Source organism: Phyllobates terribilis, unplaced genomic scaffold (assembly GCF_046119375.1).
Source record: "Phyllobates terribilis strain yellow unplaced genomic scaffold, ASM4611937v1 Scaffold_5__5_contigs__length_657084704, whole genome shotgun sequence".
Taxonomy (NCBI): Eukaryota; Metazoa; Chordata; class Amphibia; order Anura; family Dendrobatidae; genus Phyllobates; species Phyllobates terribilis.
This window is the reverse complement of record NW_027362765.1, coordinates 74234914-74251634: the sequence shown is the minus strand read 5'-3', so window position 1 is coordinate 74251634 and position 16721 is coordinate 74234914. Positions and strand designations below refer to the sequence as shown.

The window sequence follows — 16721 nt, the reverse complement described above, 5'->3', positions numbered from 1 at the left end:
AGAGAAGTGAAAATTTGAAAGCGCACAACCTGGTGGGCTAAGACCATAAACTATCAGCCATTCTTTTGTGGTATACTGCCTTAGTCTGTCAATAATTCAATTGTATATATAATTTCCACAGAAATTGTAAAAGTGTATAAAAATATTAATATAATTCAAATGCAGTGTTATTTAAAATTAATAAAGTCAGTTTTATTCTTGGCAGATGACTGTACCACGAGCTCCGAGGGACATCTGATACTCTCAGATTTTGCAGCTGATAATTGTAGTAGAACATCTGGTACATGTGAAGAACATGTAATTTTCACAGATACACCGGAAGGTCATCTAAGAAAAAATCTGTCATCTGATCCTTTTGAAAAGGTCCTCTCTTCTGCTTCATCAAAGACAAATATACAAACTGACAGCAAGAGAAGTGCTGAGGAAAATGAAATAGCTTACATAGGGGAGAAATCATTTTCATGTTCAGAATGTGGAAAATATTACAGTAGTAAATCAAGCCTTGTTTCACATCAGTTAACTCACACAGGGGAGAAACCATATTCATGTTCAGAATGTGGGAAAGGTTATAGGGATAAATCAGAACTTTCTATACATCAAATAACTCACACAGGGGAGAAGCCATATTCATGTTCAGAATGTGGGAAATGTTTTACAAAAAAATCACTTCTTGTTGAACATCAGAGAATTCACACAGGAGAGAAGCCATATTTCTGTTCAGAATGTGGAAAATGTTTTACTCAGAAAGCAAATTTTATTAGACATCAGCGAACTCACACAGGGGAGAAACCATATTCATGTTCAGAATGTGGGAAAGGTTTTAGGGATAAATCAGAACTTTCTATACATCAAAGAACTCACAGAGGGGAAAAGCCATTTTCATGTTCAGAATGTGGGAAATGTTTTAATCGGAATTCAAATTTTGTCAAACATCAGAGAAGTCACACAGGGACGTAGCCATTATATTTTTTTAATTGTTTTATTGATAACATGTACTAGAAAAACATATAAGTTATAGTAAAGTCACTTGTCTACAAAAGAAAGGGAAAGTGATTTAGTGCACTAAATGGTTATTAGAAAATGTATACAATTACCAATGACCATTAGTTATTGAAAACTAAGTATAAAATAATACACCTATATTTGAACAAAGTATATATTTTACATTTGTATAACTACAGTATATAAGGGCTGGCTGATGTTTTCTTCCAACCTATTTGACATTGACCATGGAGAGATGATGCTATACATGATCAGTTGCCAAGGTAGCCATTCTGTGCCCCGCTTGTCTCATCCAAACAAGAGTCGCCTATAGATGAGACCAGTGGCGTTCATAGATTTCCTGAGGTGTCAAAGGAAAAGCCTTTAAACCACTTGTTTAGGGGTGAAACAGTAATTTAGTGTGGTCATGAAGAGTATAATTCACAACTTTTAAAGACGGAAAGAGAGCAATGTATTGTTCCATGAACCCAAAAATAGTCATGCCCCTTGGGGTGCGTTCCCACGATGAGCTTTTGGTGCATTTTTTATACTGCTTGTTTTTGTTGTGTCAAAAATGCAGCATCTTACAGTTCTAGCAAAGTGGAAAGAATTTATAGAAATCACATACCCACTGTGCTTTTTATTTATTTTAAATCAAATGTTTTTTTATTGATTATTATGAATTTTTTCAGAAATGAAAAAAAACAAACCAAGACAAAGATTGGAGGAACGCGGTCCTCTACTCCCCAACCATAAGACATTTCACATAAATTGTTTGTTTCTTGTTTCTGCAGGATAAACAAAGGTAGATGACCATACACTTGATCATAATAACAATAGTCACAATACATTTTTACTGCTTATGAAAATAATAAGGACATACTTATTTATTCTCAGGGAAGTTTAATTTAAGGTGTCATATAAACATAACTCAAAACAAGCCGAGGCGAAATCTCTGCAATCCCCTAGATGCCAAACCAGAACCATCAATCCATAAACCCCATAACTTATCAAATTTAGAGAGAGCGTCTCTTTGTAGGTATATGCCTTTTTCCAAATTTACTAGCCAGTTAACTTTATCAATAAATTCTGGTATCATAGGTTCCTGATCTGCTATCCATTTTTGGGCTATTAATTTCATTGCCATATATAACATACGTGCCACCGCAATTTTGCCACGTTCATCAGTAGTCAGATCTTCAACAAATCTTAGTATACATACTAGTGGTGAACGTTCTACTTTAATTAAATCCTGTTAATGATTGCTGTAACTCCTTTCCAAAAGGACACTATGTTAGGACAATTCCACATCATATGAAGCATGTCTGCTGAGTAAGTTTTGCATCTAGGACAATGAGGACTTGAACGAAATCCTATGTTATGTAAAGATTGAGGCGTTCTATATATCTGATGTCTCGCATGTATGTGAGACATCAATTATAATCTGTGGGATTCACTTAAGGATAATTGTGGAACTCTCCAATCTAACCAGTGATTTTCTTCTATAGGACCCATCACACTCCTTCGATCACATAGGATGGCTTGTCAATATAATGTCCAGGAGAATGTTATAAAGTAATGAGATCAGTCTACTAGAGTTATGTAGATTAGCTATTCTCTGTATTATTATATTTTGAGGTACCCCCACTTCCAAAACAATGCCTTTCTCTGATATGCGTGATGAAGTTGTAGATATTTATGGAATTAAGAGTCAGGTAAACCATATTCATTTTGCAATTATGAAAATTCCTTAATCACATCACCTATTAGCACTTGATTAAGTCTATTTAAACCTCTGGAACTCCAGGACTTGAATCCAACCAGTTGGTATAGATTTGGAAGCCAAGAAGTGTTACATAATGAAGTAAATTGCGAAACCCCTTCTATACCCTGTAATTTTTTCACTGTCTCCCAAAGTTTGTGGATTAATAAAATAGTCGGTATTTTACCTCAAAGTGTCCTAAATTTATGAACCTCTACTGCTTCATAGAGTTTATCTGATTGGAAATAATGTTCCAGCAATACATGTTGAGCCCCCCACCCCAGTGTTGTCCCATCCACGAATATGTTGAAGCCGAGATGCCACATAATACAAACATGGATTACGGACTGCAAGACCTCCCATTGATTTGTTTCTTTGCAATGTTTCCAGCTTAAATCTCGGAGTTTGTTTGCCCCATATTAATTTTCTAAACTCGTGGCCGACTTTATAGAAAAATCTCTGATTTATCCATATTGGGGAGTTGTGTGTGCGATATAGGCTACCACCATTTGCAATTCCTCCAGCTCTAGAGGGCTATTTAAATATTCTTGATCTTTACCAGAGAATGTCGGCTGATTAATTTCCTTTAGATAGGACAAGATTTCTTCTCTATTGAATTGCAGTTTATTAGAATTGTAAACAGATGTGTATAAATCTAAAGTGTTAGAGATCTGTTCAGTCTGGCTTACTACCACGCCCTCCCTATCTTTTAAAGGTTAAATAAGGCTGTGTGCCCACTATGCGTCTTTTAAGCGTTTCCGCAGCGGCAATTCCGCTGCAGAAACGCTTAAAAAACGCTTGGTAGAAGGTCTGCCATGTTCCCCAATGATAATCCGCATGTGCTGTGCGAATGCTGTGGAAATTTCCGCTGCTGATTTTCATTGCATAAAAATGTGCAGCACTACCAATTATTTTGCATAATTGCGGCGTTTTCGCCGCCATTGACTTGCATTGAATTGCTTAATATCCGCATGACTTCATGTGCACATGCGGATATTAAGCGATTCAATGTGCGGATGGTACCCGGGTCTGGAGGAGAGGAGACTCTCCCCCAGACCCGGGTACCATAGTACCTGTAAAAAAATAAATAATTAAAATAAAAAATATATATTACACTTACCTTCTGATGGCCCCCGGTCTCCTTATCCGATGCGTCCGGTCTTCCCGGTTTCTCGCGGTTGTGTAAAAGGACCTGCTATGACGTCATTTAGTCATGTGATGGGTCACACGACCGCTGACAATCCGCATGCGAAATCGCATGATCAAAACGCTTTAATTACGCTTGTCCCTGGCAGGAAAAACGCATGTAAAATCCGCATGCGTTTTTTCCTCCAGGGAGATGCAGAGACTCTCAGGAAAAATCGGGAGTATTTCTGCGTTGTGAGCACTTAGCCTAAAATAACTTCCTATCTGGGCTCTTGCTATCACGGCCAATAAATGTCCCACCTTCTCCCCCTGCTCGGAGAAGTGTGTCTGGGCAAACATACGCTTATTTTTAGCTTTTTTCTTAATATGTGTGGTGTATGCTTCTTGTGCCTCCCCCAGCCCATCAGGTCCTCCCTGATCAGGGATGGATTAAGAGTAGCAAGGGCCCCGGGCAGTTTAGAAGGTGCGCCCCCCCCCCCCCCCCCCCCCCCCCCCCACACACACACACACACACACACACACACACACACACACCTGATGTATCACATGTCACATGATCCCCTGTGATAGATCATGTGATAGTTCACGTGAAATTAATTTGTCACAATATTAATTATAATAATTTTTTTTAGGCTGTGTGCCCACTATGCGTTTTTTAAGCGTTTCCGCAGCGGCAATTCCGCTGCGGAAACGATTAAAAAACGCTTGATAGAAGGTCTGCCATGTTCCCCAATGATAATCCGCATGTACTGTGCACATGCTGCGGAAATTTCCGCTGCGGATTATCATTGTGGAAAAATCCGCCGCATTACCATTTACTTTGCGGAAGCGCGGCGTTTTCGCCACCATTGACTTGCATTGGAACGCATGGAATACGCATCACTGCATCTGTACATGCGGAATACATGCGTTTCAATGTGCGGATGGTACCCGGGTCTGGAGAAGAGGAGACTCTCCTCTGGACCCGGGTACCATAGAACCTGTAAAAAAAGAATAAAATAAAAAATAAATATTATACTTACCTTCTGATGGCCCCCGGTGTCTTTATCCGATTCATCCTGGCTTGCCAGCAGCTCGCGATGGTCTGAAAAGGACTTGCCGTGACGTCATTTAGTCATGTGATGGGTCACGCGACCGCTGACGTCGGCAGGCCATCAGAAGGTAATTATATTTTTTACCATTCTTTTACGGTCACACTATATAAATCCATGCCAATTGCATGGATTTATATAGTGTGACCAAGTTATCAAGCACTTTCCAAGTGATGCTAAAATCGCTTGGAAAGCGCTTGTCAACCCGCAAGCGGAAATACATGTGAAGAACGCTTCACTTCCGCTTCTCCCTGGCAGGAAAAATGCATGTACAATCCGCATGCGTTTTTTCTGCCAGGGAGATGCAGAAACGCTCAGGAAAAAATCCGGAGCATTTCTGCATCATGGGCACATAGCCTTACATTATTTGTATGACTCAATATTGTGCACACATAGCCATCTATACACGGCGGGAGGCCGCACGTAGCTATCTGTACACTGCGGGAGGCCGCACGTAGCCATCTGTACACTGCCGGAGGCCTCTCGTAGCCATCTGTACACTGCCGGAGGCCGCACGTAACCATCTATACACTGCGGGAGGCCGCACGTAACCATCTATACACTGCGGGAGGCCGCCCGTAGCCATCTATACACTGCGGGAGGCCGCCCGTAGCCATCTATACGCTGCGGGAGGCCGCCCGTAGCCATCTATACGCTGCGGGAGGCCGCCCGTAGCCATCTATACGCTGCGGGAGGCCGCCCGTAGCCATCTATACGCTGCGGGAGGCCGCCCGTAGCCATCTATACGCTGCGGGAGGCCGCCCGTAGCCATCTATACACTGCGGGAGGCCGCTCGGTGCCATCTATACACTGCGGGAGGCCGCACGGTGCCATCTATACACTGCGGGAGGCCGCACGGTGCCATCTATACACTGCGGGAGGCCGCACGCAGTCACGCACACACAAACATATACAGACATACACATACACACATAAACACGTTTGAAACACAAAAATACATATTAACAGACATCACACAATGATATCTGCCTGCACACACTCTCACACACACTCACCATCCCCCGTCTCCAGTCCTCCTGCTCCTCTCCGGTGCAGAAGTGCAGGCCCGGCGCACACTGCGTGACATCACAGCTAGGAGACACAAGGCCATGTCTCCTAGCAGTGACGCGGCTGGGCCAGCACAGGGAAGTTAACAGCTGCAGTGCTGGCCTGGCCGAAGAAGAAGTAGCGGCCGTGCGCAGCTGCTGGGGGAGCGGTCCGGGGGCCCCCCCGCCTCTGTCTGCCGGTATGTGCCGCGACGCCGCACATATAATGAGGGCAATCTGTCCATAGCCTCCCCCCGGAGCCCTGTGCGGTAGCCCAGATTGCCCTCATTATAATCCGCCTATGTCTCTGATACATGATTATATATCTTGAGTTATCCAGATTCAAAGTTACTGATTTTGGGGAATCTTCTGCTCATTCATGTCAATCCAGCGGAGTGTCTCTTTCAGATGTTCAAAGAAAAAAGCTTCTCCCATAGTCGCCACTCTGAGTTTCGCAGGATAAAGCATGGAATATGGAGTTTACAGACTGGCAGCCTACGTTTTACATCTAGGAACTGTGCCCTACATTTCAAAACTTCAATGGAGTAATCCGGAAAAAAGGAAATTTTTTGGCCATTAATAGAAATGTCCCCTTTACCGCGGGCAGCCTTAAAGGGGTTTTCCCACGAACAAAACTTCATTTAAAAAATTGTCTGTGTCTGACCGTGTACGGAACATACCACATCTCCTGGACAGGGGAGGAAGCAAAAGACAATACAGACTTTACAGCAGGGGATTCTTTTTGTGAGGTAAAACATTTTACTGCCTATTTTTAAACAATATTTTACCTCACAAAATGAATCCTCTGCAATCCCTTGCTGTAATGTCTGTATACTGTCAGGCCAAGTAGATACTTAGTTACGCCCCTCTGGTCCCTCCTTGCACCGCAGCACAGAGGTTCCACCACCCGGATCCGTAACAGGATCCCAGAGGACTTGTCCGTATCTTTGGCTGAATGGAGAAGTTACCAGCCGCACCAAGCCATCTGTTTGCCATTCCCAATGTTTTGGGGCCTCCCCAAATTAAGGAAAACAAACAAAAAAAAACTAGGCTGTTTTAAAGAGTACCCCAACAGAGGCTGTTTTGCAGAGTACACACACACAGAACCTAACACTGTCCCTACGCTAGTCAGAGCAGAATGATGGTACACCAGTCTTTGTTAGGGTACACTGCACCAGGCTGTATTAGGGTGCTCTACACCAGGCTGTATTAGGTCACTGTCAGGACTTGAACCCAGCAGCTCTTGTGCACCAGGCGGAAGCTCTTCCCTCTGAGCTATTCAGCTCGCTGGACAGTTCCTTGCTAACCTAGATGCTAGTACCTGTGTTGTACCTGATTGTCTCCACCCTGTAATCTCATGATTGAACACCCTACTTAAACCAAGCATTGCACTTTCTTTCTTGTGAGATTATTGAGCTCCCAGACTTTATTCAAGCTGTCCTTCCAACTGCTGCTTGGTCCAAACTATATTCCTGCTCCTCCGGCTATTCCTGAGTTTTGAACCTGCTTATCCTTCAAACTATACTGCTGCAACTGTCTACAGACCTGTGGCTATTCCTGACTCCGCAACCTGCTTAGCCTGGAAACTATTCTGCTGCTCATTGTGTAGGGGAATGCAAAATGAAGGCATCATACTGTGCATGTGGGGGGTTACCATTATGGTAAAATGTGTATATAGAATTGTGGCGACATTCTACAACATGGTGGCATCATACTTCATGGAGAGCTATCGTGGGGGGTGTTGTACTGGATGGACGCCATGGAAGGTGTATTATGGTTATGTTTGGTGTGTCATGCTGTAAATACTGATATGATACCTTGTTTTTTTGCTTTGACAAAACTTTGACATACTTAGCTGCGAATTACATGTGTTTTTTACCTGCGGAATTTCAGCTCCGAATACAAGTCTATGGGGAAATTTTTGCATAGAAAAGTCAGTGAACTCGCAAGAGAAATTGACATGCTGCAGATTTTAAAAAAAGCACCGCAGGTGAATTTACGCCGTGTTAATAAAAAGCACAGAGGGCATTAGATATCTTTTAATCTCATCCACTTTGCTATAATTGTAAGATGCTGCCTTCTTGATGCAGTAAAAACACAAAGCGTCAAAAACGCAATAAAAACTCATTGTCGGAACGTAGCCCAAAGAGCATCGCTAATTTTGTGTGCATGGCACAATATATTTTTCTCTTTCCTGCCTGTAACCCTTCTTTCCCCCCCCATGGTGATTTTCCGTTTTAGTTTTTTGGCTCCCCTTTTCCCAGAGCCATAACATGTACTTTTGAGTGACACCACTGATGTTACCATATAGCGTACTGGAATTTTTTTTTAAAGTGCCGTGAAATTGCAGAAAAAGTGCAATTTCACGATTGTTTTTTGGGTTTTTTATTTACCATGTCAATAAATCCCAAAACTGACCTGTCATTATGATTCTCAAGGTCATTATGAGTCTGCAAAACTTGAAAAAGGAAAAAAATTCTCACTGTAATATATAACCTCATGCCTGTCATGCAATTTATTGTCTTAGTATCAAACTGGAATATATTTTGTTATAATACTTTTAATCTTATTGAATTGGGTGCTGTAGGGAGTACTAAGTGTGATAATTTGATTAGTGATTTTTGGGTATCTGTTAGTTTTCGTTTTTGACTTTATAGATTTTTTACAGCATTTCTTTTCTTTCCAGCACTCGAGTTTTTTATATGCCCTATCAATAATATTATTTGTATATCCTCTTTCTTTCAACCTAGTTTTTATAACAGACGCTTCGCCCCCTGGTAGGTGCCATTGTCAGAGCACAGTCTTTTTGCTCTGACAAATTCCCCATACGGAATAGCTGTAATGGTGGCAGCTATCTGCATGCAGTGTGGTATTCCCACTGACAGGTTTACAATACAGAGAGCATGCAACTTTTTTGATGTTCTAACGCCAGTGAGTGAGATCTCCAAAAATTCTCTGTTTTTACTAGGACCATTAAAAGTAAAATGTAGATTGACATACATAGTGATACATAGTTTGTAAAGCCGAATAAAGACTTGCGTCCATCAAGTTCGACCTGTAAGTTCTGTAGTTGCTAAAGTTGATCCAGAGGAGGGCAAAAACCCCAAATGATTTAGCCAATCTTCACCTGAGGAAAAATTCCCTCCCGACTCTGAAACCAGCAGTCAGAATAAATCCCTGTATCAACCTACTATTTTATTCTATTTTTAAGTATATGCAGAAATCTGCCTGGTATCTAGAAAAGCATCCAGTCCCCGCTTGAACTGGTGTAGTGAATCCGACATTACCGTCTCCTCACTCAGTGAATTCCATATTCTCACTGCTCTTACCGTAAAGAACCCCTTCCTATGCTGGTGCTGAAACCTTTTCTCTTCCAGTCTTAGTGAGTGCCCTCTTGTTACCGTAATATCCCTCCTTTTGAACAAATCCCGGGCAAGGTCTCTATACTGTCCCCTAACATATTTGTACACATTTATTATGTCCCCCCTCAACCTTCTCTTTTCCAGGCTGAATAGTCCTAGTTTTGCCAACCTCTCTGGGTATTGCAGTCCCTCCATTCCCTTTATTAATTTTGTTGCCCTCCTTTGTACCTTTTCAAGCTCATTTATATCCTTTCTATATATTGGGGCCCATAACTGAGCACAGTATTCCAAGTGTGGTCTGACCAGTGCTTTGTACAGTGGAAGAACAATGTTCTCATCCTTTGCAGCTATACCTCTTCTGATATCATTGTGAATGAGACAATGGATGAAGTCTGGTATGGTCGTCACACTGGAAGACCACACAATAAGGATGTCATCCACCTAGCAACCATACCAGACTAAACTCCCAAAAAAACGGATTGTTGTGTGAAAAGATATACTGTTCTTCCCACCAGGAAACATATAATAATTATTATGGTAATTAGATTGATTGGCATGCACTCTGTCTCTTTAGTTAGTGAGGTGCTGGTGGAACTGGGTGTGTCCCCGTAATCCAGTATAAGAGAATTCACCGCACACTCTGAATTATTTTTAAATGCTGAGAGTTTATTATATCCGTGAAGGCAAATAAATATACAGGTGCTGGGAGATATGCGACAAGATAGAATAACATTTAGACCCAGCCTGTTTCTGGTACTTGGTATATTTTGCGCTGTGCTTAGAGATCACGGGCATCCTCGGAGCTCCCCTGCCTGTCAGCCGGAAGCCACACTGACAGGTGTGGGAGTGCCGCGGATGCCCATGATCACTAAGCACAGTGCAAAATATACCAAGTACCAGCGACAGAAACAGGACATACAGTATTTTTCGGACTATAAGACACACCGGAACATAAGACGCACCTAGGTTTTAGAGGAGGAAAATAAAAAAATAAAAATGTAAGCAAAAAAGGTGGTCATGATGCACTTTTAAGGGGGAGGGGGTCTTCTGCTGACACTGGTATAGGAGTAATGTCCCCAAATTCTGACAATATCCCCCATCCTGGTATATATGCCGCCCCCCTTTCTTTTATATGTGATCCCCATCCCCATCCTGGTATGCCTGGCATCCCTCCATCCTGGTATGCATGGCACCCCTCATCCCTGTCCTGGTATGCATGGCACCCCTCATCCCTGTCCTGGAATGCATGGCACCCCTCATCCCTGTCCTGGAATGCATGGCACCCCTCATCCCTGTCCTGGAATGCATGGCACCCCTCATCCTTGTCCTAGTATGCATGGCACCCCTCATCCCTATCCTGGTATGCATGGCACCCCTCATCCCTGTCCTGGTATGCATGGAACCCATCATCCCTATCCTGGTATGCATGGAACCCATCATCCCTATCCTGTTATGCATGGCACCCCTCATCCCTGTCCTGGTATGCATGGCACCCCTAATCCCCATCAGGCAGCACATTAAAAAAAAAATAAACACTCATACTCACCTCTCTCCTCTCCTCCAGCGCTGCGTCCGGTCTGCCTGCACTGATCTCTCCATGTGAGCCGCGCATGACGTTACTGCCATGCGCGGCTCACATGGAGAGATCAGCTGCCGGAAGTCACTGCTCCCCACGCCGGGACTGTGTGTGCGCGGGGAGCAGTGACTTCACTCTCCTTCATAGCCGGCACACAGCGGAGCCACGCTGCGGCTGCTGCCGGCTATCTCCTGTGCCCGCTCATTAAAGGGCATGAATATTCACCCTCTCCCCACGCCCATGGATATGGCGCGGCTACACTGTATACCGCTATTAAGGAGCATGAATATTCAGTGGGGAGCAGTGAATATTATTATTATTATTTTTTATTATAGCGCCATTTATTCCATGGCGCTTTACATGTGATAGGGATATACATAACAAAAGCATTTATATAATCTTAACAAAACGAGTCAGCGACTGGTACAGGAGGAGATATTCATTTTCTTTAGCAGCGGGGACAGTGTAGGAAGCAGTAGGCGGCTGCTGCCTCCTGTGCCCCGCTCCTCCACCGATACCGCTCCCCCCACACCACATATAAATATACACCCCCCCAACATTCGGACCATAAGACGCACCCCCCATTTTCCTCCAAAATTTTGGAGGAAAAACGTTCGTCTTATGGTCCGAAAAATGCGGTAACTATAAAAACTTGGAACTGCTTCCCATTGATATTCTATAGGCAACCCTGCCATATCAACAATGACGCTATGATTAAGACTCAGGCTGTTACGCTGGCGTGTCCTTTAATAAAATAAAATAAAACTTAAAGGACACGTCGGGGTCCAGCGGACTGCAGAGGAGCTGCAGCAGCTGAGTCCCAGAGGAATGTTCAGCTAAGCACAGAGAAAGAAATGAACTAGTGTATTAAGTGCACACACTAGTAGTAACTAAACAAGGTACAATGCTGGGAGTTAACAACACTCCAGAAATGAAACTAATAAACTTCTGCACTGCAATACACCGCTGTGCAAAGCAGGAAGGGTTTGGTAGCATGAAACACCTGAGCACTAGATGGCGGCGTATAGAGCTGCAGATAGCTGCGGGCCAGGAAAGGCCTGGAACCTAAGTTCCTAAAGAGGAGGAGAATCTCAGCAGCACCCAACACATGGGTGTAAAAGCGGCAGTGTGACCACACATACAATGGCGGAACCTGGAATACTGGATCGGTAGCAAGGACGCCTCCGTGGCGTGGACACCAACCTGTCAACCGACACGGTAGAGCTTGCTGCTCACAGCATTCCTCTAGATGGCTAGGATGACTAGGGAGCACACAGCAGGAACCCTTGACAACGACTCACACACACTGCATTTACTGCCAGAGACCTCACACCAGGATAGAAAGAGATAGACTAGGCACCAGGGCGGAGCCCTTAAATACACTAGAGACAGCCCCAGCCTCCCAAGACAACCAACCACGCTGTACCAGACAGCAGGGGGCATGACTTAGCGGCACATGACCACAAGGGGGCATGGCTTAATGGCACATGACCAGCCTAACATTACCCCCCTCTGTAGGGCTCCTCCCCCCGGAATTATGGATACGCTCAAAAGCGGCAGTAAAATCCGGAGCATTGATATTGTCTGCCGGCTCCCAAGTCCTATCCTCTGGACCATAATCCCGCCAGTCCACCAAATAAAACTTATTGCCCCTAATGATTTCATTTACCTCAAAGTCATCCTGTGCAGATTCTGATTCAGCCGGAAAGGAACCAGAGAATTCATTGAGAGTAACCGGCTTGAGTGAAGAAACATGGAAGGTGTTAGAAATTCGCCAAGCGGCCGGCAATTTCAGTCGATAGGCCGCATCATTCATTTTGGCCAAGATTCTAAATGGCCCCAAATACCGGGGAGCAAATTTGGTCAAAACTACCCGGAGTTGAATATTGCATGCAGAAAGCCACACCAAGTCCCCAGGAGCATAACTTGGAGCAGGACGCCGATGCCTATCGGCCATGACCCCCATACGCTCCTTAGAAGCACGCAAAGACTCCTGAGTCTGATCCAAGATATCCCTGGCATTCGTTGCCCAATCCTCCACAGCGGGAAGAGGCATAAGAAGCCCCGCCGACCGTTCCCTAGACAGCTTTTTTAGTGCACAAGAGACGCAGGCGGCGACAAAATGGGAGATATCAGTAGACATCTTGGGCCACCAATAGGACCGAGAAATTAGCTCTTTGGTCCATTTGTCCCCAAAGTGCCCTCCAATCTTGTAGGAGTAACCCCAATGGAGAACCTCTTGCCTACGAGACTTTGGCACAAAGGGCCTCCCAGACGGAAGTCCCTGCAAAGTGACAGGGTTTACAGAGAGTAATAATAATAATAATAATAATAGTTTATTTTTATAGCGCCAACATATTCCGCAGCACTTTACAAATTTTAGGGGGGACTTATACAGACAATACAGAATAAGCATATCTCATATCGAACGGAGTGAGGGCCCTGCTTGCGAGCTTACAGTCTATGAGGAAGTGGGGGAGACACAAAAGGTAAAATGTACATATATTGTATAATGCAGCCTTGATATACTGAATAGGATAAATAATAATACATGGACTGGTCGCCAGCCAGTATGTGTGCAGTCCTGACAGAGGCTTTTATGTGCATGGTTGGTTTGAACCCGAAGTTGAAGAAGATTTTAATATGGGGGAAAGCTGGGATGGACAGAGTGTGTTTAGGTGATACGCCAGTCTAAAGAAATGTGTTTTTAGGGTTCGCTTGAAACTGTGGGTATTGGGAATTAATCGAACTGTCCTGGGTAGTGCATTCCAGAGAATTGGCGCAGCACGCGAGAAATCTTGGAGACGGGAGTGGGAAGTTCGGATTATGGAGGATTTTAGTTTCAAGTCATTTGCAGAACGGAGGGCACATGTAGGGTGGTAGACTGAGACAAGGGAGGAGATGTAGGGGGTACTGAAGCATGGAGCGCTTTGTGGGTAAGCGTGATAAGTTTAAAACGAACTCTATATTGGATGGGCAACCAATGCAATGACTGGCACAGGGAAGAGGCATCTGAGTAGCGGTTGGCGAGGAATATGATCCTGGCTGCTGCGTTCAGGACGGATTGGAGAGGGGAGAGTTTAGTAAGAGGGAGACCGATTAGTAGAGCGTTGCAATAGTCAAGACGAGAATGAATAAGAGCGACAGTAAGAGTTTTTGCCGAGTCAAAGGTGAGAAAAGTCCTGATTCTTGAGATGTTTTTGAGGTGTAGATGACATGAACGAGCGAGTGATTTGATGTGAGGAGTGAAAGAAAGATCTGAATCAAAAATGACCCCAAGACAGCGGGCTTGTAGCTGGGGAGTAATGGTTGAGCCACAAACGGAGATGGCAATATCCGGCACAGGTAGGTTAGTGGAGGGAGGGAAGACGAGTAGTTCAGTTTTTGACAGATTCAGTTTTAGGTAGAGGGAGGACATAATGTTAGACACAGCAGAAAGACAATCACTGGTCTTTTGTAGTAATGCAGGGGTGATGTCCGGAGCAGAGGTGTATAATTGGGTGTCATCAGCATAGAGATGGTACTGAAAACCGAATCTACTGATTGTTTGTCCAATAGGAGCGGTGTATAAGGAGAAAAGAAGGGGGCCTAGGACTGATCCTTGAGGAACCCCGACAGTAAGAGGAAGTAGGGAGGAGGAGGAGCCGGCGAAAGACACCGAGAAGGAGCGGTCAGAGAGATAAGAGGAGAACCAGGAGAGAACCGTGTCCTTGAGGCCAATAGTGCGGAGCATAGTGAGGAGGAGCTGGTGATCCACAGTGTCAAATGCTGCAGAGAGATCCAGGAGAATCAGCAGGGAGTAGTGACCATTAGATTTAGCTGTTAGTGGATCATTTGAGACTTTAGTGAGGGCAGTTTCAGTAGAATGTAAAGAGCGGAAACCAGATTGTAAAGGGTCAAGAAGAGAGTTGTCTGAGAGATAGCGCATTAGACGGGAGTGGACCAGGCGTTCCAGGAGTTTAGAGATAAAGGGAAGATTGGAAACAGGTCTGTAGTTGGCCGTGCAGTTCTGGTCGAGGGATGGTTTTTTAAGTAATGGTTGTATGCTGGCGTGTTTAAAAGAAGAGGGAAAGATACCAGATGAGAGGGAAAGGTTGCAAATTTTAGTTAGGTGAGAGGTGACAGCTGGAGCAAGGGACTGAAGGAGATGTGAGGGAATAGGGTCGCTGGTGCAGGTGGTAGGGCGAGAAGATGCAAGGAGCCTGATCACTTCATCTTCCGTGACTGGTTCGAAGTCAGAAAATGAGCAAGATACAATGTGGCGGGGGGGAGCATGCATAACATTTGGGGATTGGGAGAAAATTTCCTGTCGGATATGGTCAATTTTTTCTTTGAAATAGTTAGCCAGATCGTCAGCGCTGAGGTCGGTGGTCGGGGCCTGTGCTGTTTGATTGAGGAGAGAATGAAACGTGTCAAAGAGTCGTTTAGGATTATTGGAAAGTGAGATGATGAGGTTGTTAAAGTAGGTTTGTTTGGAGAGGTGAAGGGCAGAGTTATATGTTTTCAGCATAAATTTATAGTGGAGGAAATCTTCGGGCAGATTTGATTTTCTCCACAGCCGTTCAGCGCACCTGGAGTACCTCTGGAGAAGACGTGTTTGAGGCGTGTACCAGGGTTGTCGCCGTCTATGCCGAATTGTTCTTTGTGTAGGAGGTGCGGCTTCATCCAGGGAGCATAGCATTATTTTGTTATAATGCTTCAATGCAGATTCGGGACATGAGAGGGAGGAGATTGGGGCCAATGATGATTGCAACCTTTTTATAAATTTCTGGGTGTTAATGGCGCGTAAATTTCTATAAGTGTGGACGGTGGGAGTGTCTTGAGTAGAGTCACAGTTCTTGACAGAGAATGAAAGAAGATTATGGTCAGAGAGTGGAAGGGGAGAGTTAGTAAAGTCATGTACTGAGCAAAGCCGGGAGAAAATCAGGTCCAATGTGTTCCCGTCCTCATGTGTAGGAGAATTAGCAAGCTGTGAAAGGCCGAAGGAGGAGGTTAATGATAAAAGATGCGTGGCAGATGGGGAAAGAGGATCGCCAATTGGGATGTTAAAGTCTCCCATGATTATCGTGGGGATGTCGCAGGATAGAAAATTTGTAAGCCAGGCAGCAAACTGATCCAGGAATTGACGGGGGGGACCTGGGGGGCGATAGACAACCGCCACTCGCAGGGAGAAGGGCCGGTAGAGTCTGACTGTGTGGGCCTCAAAGGACGGGAAGATAAGGGAGGGTACAGGGGGGATAACCTGAAAAGTACATTTTGTTGAAAGAAGCAGACCAACACCCCCACCTGATCTGTTGTCAGGTCGCGGGGTATGAGAGAAATGTAGGCCACCATAGGAGAGAGCTGCAGCGGCGGTGGTGTCCGACTGCTGGATCCAGGTTTCAGTGAGAGCCAGAAGGTTGAGGGAATTAGAGAGGAAAAAGTCATGGATGTAAGAGAGTTTATTACAAGCTGAGCGTGCATTCCAAAGGGCACAGTTGAATGAGACAGAAGATATGCAGGGAATATTAATGAGATTAGCAGGGTTTCTGAATGTAACAGGGAAAGAGTTAGTGTTATTATTACTGGAGGGTCCTGGGTTGGGAGAAATATCACCTGCGACTAATAGAAGGAAGATACAGAGAGTGAGCAGATGATTGAGTGATTTGTGAGAGCGTTTCCTGCGTTGTATGGTGGGAATGAATGGATCTGCGTGGTATAACATTGTGAAGAGAGCATGACAACTGTACATAGGAGAAGAGAGGAGTGAGGGATTAA

The 16721-nt window shown here is 44.4% G+C and overlaps 1 pseudogene; it reads left to right on the top strand.

The window, feature by feature from the left end:
- The window catches only part of LOC141271468 (uncharacterized), a 339948-nt pseudogene that overhangs the window by 234012 nt on the left and 89215 nt on the right, over positions 1-16721 (top strand).